This window comes from Ascaphus truei, unplaced genomic scaffold, assembly GCF_040206685.1.
Source record: "Ascaphus truei isolate aAscTru1 unplaced genomic scaffold, aAscTru1.hap1 HAP1_SCAFFOLD_2692, whole genome shotgun sequence".
Lineage (NCBI taxonomy): Eukaryota > Metazoa > Chordata > Amphibia > Anura > Ascaphidae > Ascaphus > Ascaphus truei.
In genome coordinates, this window is record NW_027455635.1 from 23,123 (window position 1) to 33,536 (window position 10,414).

At 40.0% G+C, this 10,414-nt stretch overlaps 1 long non-coding RNA gene across 1 annotated transcript in view; it reads left to right on the top strand.

The window, feature by feature from the left end:
* LOC142481473 (uncharacterized) overlaps positions 1 to 8,308 on the top strand; it is a 28,880-nt gene extending 20,572 nt beyond the window's left edge. Inside the window, exons 2-3 of the long non-coding RNA XR_012795796.1 lie at positions 960 to 1,070; positions 8,120 to 8,308. This is a non-coding gene — a long non-coding RNA (uncharacterized LOC142481473). The remainder of the gene's footprint in view (positions 1 to 959; positions 1,071 to 8,119) is intronic.
* The last annotated feature ends 2,106 nt before the right edge of the window (positions 8,309 to 10,414 follow it).

The window sequence follows — 10,414 nt, forward strand, 5'->3', positions numbered from 1 at the left end:
ATATACTGTAAATACAAATATAGGATGAGTACGTACCTGTCACCTAAATTTAACATAGGTTGAACTCGATGGACATATACATTTTTTTCCATCTCATCTACTATGTAACTATGGAATATAAAATGTATTTTCATGAGACCCTGTTTATCTTTAGTAATATGTAATATGTACTGTAAGTAGCAGAGCTCAAATGTAAGTGTCAGAGTGTAGCATTTCCCTTTCTTTTAATTTCTGCACTTACCTATACTTAAATATAGAGAGATGGTGTGCGATCATATGATATACTGCAACGTGAATGACTTTTAATTCTAAAATGTCTTTAAACATTGCCCTCTTATTTTTCAGTAAGAGTGGCATTGTGACTATTTTAAGTAGGTGAGATACAAGTTCTGGCATAGCTTAATACATATCTTATCTAAGTGAGTATATTTTTTTTACAGAATAATGAGACATCTGCCATAGCGGGGTAATTAAAGTTGCATTTATAATTTCACACATCTAGCATTAGTTTTATTGTAAAATGTCTTATAACTATAAAGTGCTCTTTTCAATGTGAATATTTTTTTTCTTGATGAATTAATTGGCATTTAGCCTGTATGTATAATATAATATAATATAATAAAACAAGTAGCTGAAGGTGAGTAGCTAAGTGGGATGAACATTGCCTCTGAAGAGGGTGGATCTCATTTGAGCACCAGTGTCAGCTCTTCTTGATACCTTGGGATATTAAATCCCCCCCCCCCCACCCACCTGTGCCTCGGGCACAAAAATTACATTGTAAGCTCTACGAGGCAAGGACTCCATGTGTCTGAAAAAATATGTATATAAAATAAATATTATAACACAGGTATATATTGTGTTTTATTTTTAGGACAAACTGTGTATCATTGTTGTTGTGCAAGACTTCTGTTAATTCATGCGGTCATTGGGACTCAATGCCATATATTTGTGTTTTCCAGGGCTTGAAAAAGGAAGTCAGTACAGTTTTCAAGTGTCAGCAATGACAGTCAATGGAACGGGACCCTCTTCAGATTGGTACACAGCCGAAACGCCAGAGAATGATCTTGATGGTAATTTTATAATGGTTACATTACTGATGGCAGAAATGTATTATTACAATTATTAATGGTGGATTTGCACAATCATTGTGGTTCCTAATTCAATAATCATTTGCTGTGAGATTGTAAGCACGTATCACGTGTTGTAAAACTCTTCGGTTCTGGGCAATTTAACCAATGTCTGGGTTTCTTTATTTAGATTTGGTGTGTGATGTTGCAATTTTTTTGCACACAACTTGTGCATTTAGAGTTACCAACAACCCCTTTGATTTGTAACAAACGCCTTCTATACGCATTGCCCCTAATCTCTAGTTAATGTCAGTAAAAGACAGAAAAGGGAGACAAGTCGTTGTATATTGACACTTTAACATGCAACCTTGTTAGACCAGCGGTGCGCAAACTGGGGGGTGCGGGAGAATTTCTAGGGGGGCGCGGCGGTTACAGAGCGCCCGCGCTCTTCCCAACGGCATTTAAATTAAATGTAACTCACTTACCTGCTGCAAGATGGGTCTTTGGTGACGCGTCGCCACGGCAACGCAGTGTGAAATTATGCCGCGGGGTCATGTGACGTGCGTCAAATGCCGTGATGGGGTTGCGTGACGTGACGTCGCATGACCCGCGATGTCATTTGATGCTGAGCCATTGGGAGAGGGGTGGGGGGTGCGAACACTGCGGCTCCTGGAAAGGGGGCCGCAGCTCAAGAAGTTTGCGCGCCCCTGGGTTAGACTATCTCTTTACATAAGATGTCTTTCTGTGTGCCTCTTACATCCTTCTTTACATAGCTATATGTATATATAGTTTTATATATAGTTTTTTTTAGAAGTTACTTGTGTCTATCAGGGATAAACCATAACCATAGATTAATGTATTTCTATCTTGGGAGATCTATGTACAGTAAGAGCAGGCTCTTTTTGTTGACATTCAGCATATTTTAGCATACGTTAAATGTATTAAGGTAGTCTATAATTTTTCCAAAGCAAATATGGCCTGGCATGATCTTTTTTGTGTGGTAATTTGCATGTCATTACCCAGAATCCCTGGCTGCAGTGGAAGCACTGTATGCTAAGAGATAATGGGGAAAGGCAGGGGGTTGCAGACCTGTCTGAGACCTGAATGTGCTCACACCGTGGGATTTTTATTTCCTGTGATAAATCTCAAAATACTGTATGTTGCCAGCATGGACAGCCTTTAGTAATCAGGGTGTGTCACCAAGATGTACGTTACAACAGATCACACTTTGCATTAGGTGCAGAGAAAAATAACAGTAAGATGCAAAGGAATTGTCACATCCCATTATATCTTATACATCAATACATTTATCAGAGTACTGTAACTTCTAATCAAATCACAACTCTCTTACTAAAGTATTATTCAGTATAGCCACTTCTAATGTAGCATGTTCTCATAACAATAATGTAACAATGACATTGCCTTTTCTGTAGCTTGTTATGGACACAGCAACATATTTTAGACCTATTTAAGAAGAACACAACAAACAACATATCAACTGAATGTGAATTATTTTAGATGCAGCTAAGTGCATTTATGGTTGACAATGTAAAACGAACGCTACTAAATTCATTGCTACAATATATGGAGCTGGAACGTTATGACACATTTGTATACATATATTTCCATGAAAACCAGAGGGTGGTACATACCTATTGGGAACTGAGAGTCCTGCATATGTCAGCTAAATAGGTATAGTGCTTCTACACAGATTGCTAACTGCATTTTATTTCCTGTTGGTATGGCTCATGTCATATCTCTTGCCTTCTCCGGATGTCTGCTTGGAATACATATCAATGAGAGGAACAGCATGTTGGAGAGCTACACTAACTCCCTATGGATAGTGCTTTTAATTAGTGTATTTTGTTAAAGTGATTAGAAATCCAAACACCACTGCTAAGTCAGGGCTCCCTACAAAGCTCCCATGTGTTCGGTGACATCTGGGAAGTTTTTAAATATTTATTTTGAGCCTCGGGATTCTATGCCATAAAAATGCCTGAAGCTTATTGTTCTGACGGGTTTTATTTACATTGCCTGAGCATGGATGTATAGAGCCTCTGATCAAATTGGCAAAAGTATCTTACTGTAATAGACTTTACTACTACTGTAATAGTTTGAGCAATAGACTCAAACGGCTCTGTTTAGTTCGCCTGTTAAGTGGTGTAGCCCCGAGGTATATTTACGTTTTCTGGCCCCCCTCCGCGAGTGCCGTGCGATAGCGGGTGCCGCCGGAGGCTGCGACGGACCCGCCGGCACTTCACGAGGGTGGGGGCCAGTGAAGGGAGCGCTCGGCATCCCTGGAGGTCCGGGCGGCTCCGAGAGCAGGGCGCCGCCATTGCGCGTTAGTTCGCGCATGCGCAGGGACAGGCAGGCGCAGGGAAGGCCCCAGAGGGATCGCGCATGCGCAGAGAGGGGTAGAAAGTTAAGGCAGCCCCAGAGAGATCGCGCGAGGGCAGGACAGGGAAGAGAGAAGTTGCGGCGGCCATTAGGGGTTCGCGCATGCGCAGGGCAAGTGCGCACGCGGCCCCAATACACAGACAGCCCCCTGGGAACTACAATTCCCAGGAGGCATAGGGAGACAGGCACCAGGTGCCTGATAGTGGCCAATAGGGCTGGAGGAAGCTCAGCCCGGGAATATAGATACATTTCCCGGGCTTTGCACGCGTCAGTCAGGCAGAGGAGAAGGAAGGAGAAGGAAGGGTGCAGGGAGCGAGTGGCTCCTGCACCAGGTAAGGGTTCTCCTTAGGTCCCCAGGCAGGCCCCAATTCCCGGTAAGGGCAGGGGGTAACTGAAGAGGGACGGCCCTAGATAAGGAGGTCACCCTTAGGAGTGAAAGGTGCAGGTTTGGCAGTGCCACAGTGGGTAGTGCTGTGCGCACTGGCAAGTAGGCACAGAGTGTGAGCAGTGGGTATTTGCTGCGGGTTCCAGGTGTGGTGTATTGTGCTGAGTAGGACTGTTTGCTGTGTGTGCACGCTGCATGTACTGGGCGCAGTGTGTGCAGCGTGTGTGTATGTCTGCAGGCTGACTGTGTTAGCTGTGTGTCTGCTGCAGGCTGTTAGTATCTGGGAGTTAGTAGCAAGTAGTTAATAGTTACAGATAGGACTGGGTAGCTAGGGGAGGGGGGCAGATTATTACTCCACAGGCCCTAGGAGATTTCCCCCAAGCCAACCCAGGTTGCGGTTCATCAGGGACAGGCCCTAGGTTAGGGTTCCTGTCACGTTAGGGATAGATAGGGATAGCGGCGGTTGCTTTTCCCGTGAGACGGTGTGTTACCGAGAGACGGTTGTGTTCCCGTGAAGCGGTGGGACCCTCGTTGGGGTCCTGGAGAAGTACCTGGATAGGATCAGACGGAGGCTTCGCACGTCTGACCCTTTTAGAAGAGTGTAGCAGGCCCGAGCATCGGAGTGCTCGGAAGGTATTTCTACACATGTGCACCAACACGCCTAATAGATAATTTAGTGACTGCGCAGTCAACCACGACCTCCGTAGGAGTACGGGACATTGGGTGTGGGGGATCACAGGACACTGGGTGTGAACACCAGACATTGGGCTGAGGTGATATGGTTAAGGTGATGCGGATAGAGCATGATGTTATGTAATGTGTTATATGTTCTCAAGTAAAGTATTAGTTATTGTTTTATCGTATACGTGTGTTATTGTATTTCTTACCCAGGGCTATCTTTCATAACGGGGATCCTGGGTAAGTGGAGGCGCTGCACCAGGTAAATAGTAAGGGTTTCCCCAGGCTCCCAGCTAGTGGAGGCTCAGATCTCCTGGAGCCACAGGTGTGATACAGTTACCAGTAGTCCCTTAGAAGAGGTGTGTCGCAAGGAAAGGGACCGGTTAGACCACAAGGGACCAATGTGAGATTGGGTGGGTCAGGCCGGTTCACAAAAAGGGCTACAGTGGCTAGAAAGGCCGAATGGTTTGCCTTCTCCTCAAGCATTCATTTACTTTTAACACGTGTTCATGCCAAAGCGTAGAATACAAAAGCGTACATTTGAGAATTTATTTTTCCACTTATGTCATATCAGCGTGCACAATACTGTATAATGATTTCATTGTTTTTTTTTTTTTTTAACAAAAAGAGCATATTTTTGGCCCATAGTTAGTAAGTTGCGCATTTGGGCTCCATTTGGAAATGTAGTCTTACTAACAGAATATTTCTTAAATTGGTGTATTGCTGAGTCTACGTTGCCAATTTTACATATTTTGGTGCCCCTGGTAACTAAGAAGATTGTCTTTTCTAATATAAACACTTTCTGTTTTGGAGAAGGTTAGACAGCAGTAGTCGGAAAAGTAAGTGTGATCCACTGTAAATGTGAGTCATACTCAGTTGGCAAAATGTTCACTTTCAGTGGAGAGGGAATGAAGAACATGAAGTTCTGTTTTAATTGTACTTTAATGTATGTGTGGCATTGTACCCATTCATAGGCAAAATTAACTATCTCCTATATTAGAACGTCTTGCTATGGAAGTTCAAAAATGGACCTTAGTGAAACATTGTAGAGTTCAGTCTTTGGCTTCCCTATTCTTGGTTTACTTTTCATCACCAACGTCTTGCATCTTGCATTTGGTTCATGCTGCTGAATAATACATGTCATTTAAATTTCCCTGAGGGCTACATACATTTTGGACCCAGAACTGTGCAGTCATCAGAATAATGCAGCTTCATTTTTGCACTTGGGATTTTTGTAATGGAGATCTCAGTTTAAGAAATGATTATTACTGTGATTGTCAAAATATATATATACATCTACCTGCATTAGTCAGGAACTACAGGTTTTTTTTTTAAGCTACTAGTGGAACATTTGATTTTAAACAAGGCAAAGGGTCAGAATGAGTTACTTCATGGTGGCAAAGGCACAAGTGACAATGTCATAGATAATGATAGGAGGATTTGTTTTTGGGCTGAAGTTTTTACATTATTCTCAGCTGTGAAATTATGCAAAAAAGGATAAGTCATACTGTATAACTATCGAGTTATCACTTATATGACAAATAACAGATTGTTCTTTAGTTTTTCTACCTACTTATGTTATATTTTAACTAACCATATAAAATATGTCATATATATTTGCCTGTATCTCAGATATGTTGCATATTTAACATATTTGTTTTATAAACATAGCATTTCAATTCTATGTTCTAAGTCACCAACTGATTAGCGTCTTTTCGGACATAAGAAAATCACAGTTTTAGTAGAAAGTACTTCTATAACCGTAAACTGACTGTTGCAGGGTACATGCAACCACACACGCAGGTTCTTTGGATAAGGCTTATTTATTTGAGCCTTAAAACATACAGCACACCAAAAACAAATAGCTTCTCATCAGCAAACAAAAGAAAATAGCTTCTTCTTCAGCAGACAAAACAGCTTCTTTTTAGCAGACAGAACAAAATAGCTTCTCTTTAGTATGCAGGAGACAGACAGTTCATCACACATGTACTTTGCACCACAGACCTTACAGCAGTAATCTCTTCAGCACTTTCAGTCCTGTCTCCTCACCGGCTCTCCTGCATGTGTGTACAGCCTGGGCTTTTAACACCTTGATTATGCAGCTGGGGTCAGACTAATTAAGCAGCCCTTCTCAACTTAACCTCATCACTGCTGCACTGCAAGCCTAAACATAGGTTTTCCAGGCATATGGCTGGTGACGTTCATTCACCCTGTCACACTGACACTAATATGTTTTTTTTTATTGTGGTTTCCAAGGTTTCTGTTGGGAATACTTCACAGTTATGTCTTCTGTTCGTGTAAACACACACACACACACACACACACACACATATATTTATATATATATATATATATATATATATATATATATATATATATATGAACAACACTTCAGGTGTTTTATATATATATATATATATATATATATATATATATATATATATATATATATATATATATATATAAAATAAAAAAATAAATAGATGATACCGTTCTGTGGCTAACGAAATGCTTTTATTTGTGCGAGCTTTCGAGATACACTGATCTCTTCTTCCAGCGATCTCGAAAGCTCGCACAAATAAAAGCATTTCGTTAGCCACAGAACGGTATCATCTATTTATTTTTTGATTATGGAAGCTCGGCTAACACGGTACTGATACCTCTACATATATATATATATATATATATATATATATATATATTCAAAGAGACAAGCTACTATGTCATAGTATGTCATTCTTCTAAAGGTGCGTATGATATAGTAGTAGATTCTCCATCATCTGAAACAAACTCCAATAAAAGACATGCTCCTCTTATTTGTTTTTAGGCTCACAAAAGGAAAAACATGGTAGTAGTTGATCGCTGTCTTAAAATACTGCAAACCTTTGTATAATAAGAGGTTATATGTGTACAGCATTACATACCTGTAAGTGAAAGACGTTACTTGGTTTACAGGGGATGGTTAAAGTAAAGAAGTGAACACATTTAAAAAAGGTCTAATGTTATCCAATTAATTAGATGCGGAATAACCTTATGCTCATGTGAACTGTCTATATACTGTAATTAATCCATTTGGAATGAGTAGCTCATCTAGAAATCTATCACAACTATTACCTTTGTACTTTTGCAGTAATCGTTTAATAGTTTCAACACCCAAGTCACAATTACCTCATGTTTTTATTTATTTCCCATGATATAACCTCTAAACATATTATATGCAAAGAAAGTATTACAACTGCTAAATAATTGGTTACAGTGTTTCAAAGAACCATTTTATTCGAACGTCTGGGAGTCTCTTTGAGTCAAATTAAACATGATCTGTAATGAAGTTTTGAGAATTTTACATGTGGCTATTACAATTGGTTACCAATAAATAACCCATGCTTTTTGTATTAATCATAACCTTTATATTATACAGTGCAGCACTCCTAAGACATTGTCTTACATTCTCAGGCTGTATGCTTAAGGCCCCTAAGCATGGATTATCTATGTGTAACCGGCTGTCAGAAGACAATCAAAACCGATTAGCAATGCTGTTGACTAGATTGACTAACGCTATACAATATTAATGGTCTTCTTCTCTGGCTCGCAGAATCTCAGGTGCCGGACCAGCCCAGTTCTCTTCATGTCAGACCATTGACAACCAGTATTGTTATGAGTTGGACCCCACCCTTAAATCCAAACATTGTTGTGCGAGGATATATAATTGGCTATGGGGTTGGAAGCCCTTATGCAGAGACAGTGAGAGTGGATAGCAAACAACGTTATTATTCTATTGAGAATTTAGGTAAGTCTTTCTGATCTAACACAATAATTTGTATGGTACTATTCTAACACTGCAAATTGGAATTTTAATACATTAAATATATATACAAACTTGTTATTTAAACAGATACTTCATTCATCTCTTTTGTTCTAAAAGGTCATGCAATGTAGTAGATGGCCTTTGCAGAGAAGAGGTTGTATTGTATTTATGTATATTTTTATTTATATAATGTCAACAATGTACACCGCGCTTATAAAAAAAGAAAGACAATAGAAAACTGTAAAATGATCATTCAATAAGTGCAACACACATAAAAGTGCACAATAGGAAAGGGACTACCTTCCCTGGAGAGTTTACAATCTAAGTGATATGTTGGAAGATTTACAGAGACAGTAGAAGAAGGAGTGCACTGTAAATACAGTGGATAACAATGCCTGGCTTACAGTGCCTCTGTATATTCGGAAAGCAGTGATCATGAGTCCAGATATTTCAAGGCAGGAAATTGCATGAGTGAGGGGCAACCCAGAAGAAGGAGTGGAGGCTCAGACAGGGGGAAGAGGTTCTGAGGGGAGAAACAAAAGAATAGAATATGAGCAGCACTGAGGAAGCTCATGGTAATGTATTTGGAGAGGAGGTCTATGATGTACAGATGCCCTCTCTGGTTCTGTCTGACTCTCCGTGCGGCACCCACATGGGAACACCCCCGCCCCCTCCCCCCCACGCCAAACATCACCCTTTTTTTTCAAGCATTAGCGGTTGAACGCACGCCGCGAAGGGGGTGGGGGGGAGAAGATAATCACTGGTGGGCAGTCGGCCAGTGGACAACACAAGGAGTGTCCCTGGCAAGCGGATTTCAACCGGAGACTGCATCTGTATAAGAACTTTGTAAGTAAGGACTAACATATTTCACTGTATTCTGGAGGATACAGATAGCCACTATAAGGACTTGGACAGGTGAGCAGGAAATAATCAACAGTGATTTAAATAAATGTGTGTGATAGAAGCATTTCCAATAGACTAGAGTGAGGTCAGGTCTTGTGAGAGACAATGACGAGCTTGGAGCAGGTTGTAGTAGTTAAGGCGCAGTGAGGGAGTTAATTAGAATTTGGGGTCATTGTATGATGAGAATAGAGTATTGCAGATACCAGCCTGTTACAGATGTAGTCCAATTAAAGCTCTTTGTCGTGACCATGTTACGGTTCTTCTCAGAGAATTTAAATAACTCAATGTTTTAAGCGGGCTACATCTGTATTTGATAAAAAAAGTGGATACTGCAGCACACACCTAAGCAGTACGATTAAGCTGCAGTACATACATTTCAGATAGGTTTCCATTTCAATGAATCAGTACAGGTACAAAAGTCTGACTGCAGAACGGACACATTCATTGTTGTGTTTTTTCTTATTGAACACTACTTGAGATTGTAATGCACCCTGATATTGTACTGCGTTATACTGCGTTGTACTGTGTGCATTGTAATACATCAATTCTTTTCAAAGGGTCGTGTTCCTTCTTCTGAACTTGAGAATAAAGTTGTTGTTGAAATATTTAACTGGAACAAGTAGGAATATTTCTATTGAGACTGTGCTATACTGTCTGAGTTGTTAATAAATAGTCCAGTCCTTAAAAGTCCCAAAGACCAGGTCATAAAAATATATATGTTCAACCAACTTTGTAATGACCAAAGTGCTCCTGTATAACATCATCTTGGTAAAATGTATCTTTATGTATCTTTACTTTACATACTATAGGAATATACTGGTAAAGAGCTATTTCCGACTTTTAGTTTTGGACTCTTTGGGGTAACTAGTTTAAGGCATGATTATTCTTTATACAGATATATTCGTTTTGTAATCTCTGTGATTTCATGCTTCCTTTATCATTTTCTTCATATTTACTAAAATGTTTATAATACACAACATTCTCTTCAATTATTGAGAGAGATATCTTCAAAGCATGCATAGAAATCATACATTAATGCATCAACTTTGTCCTTTAAAAGTTAACATGAGCTGGTCACCAGGATTATGTGGCTAGCACAATGCTGCAATAGCCTATCAAAGCGGCCATTTTTTCCTCATTACTATTTATTTTTTTACATTGAACCCCATTAATTTCAGC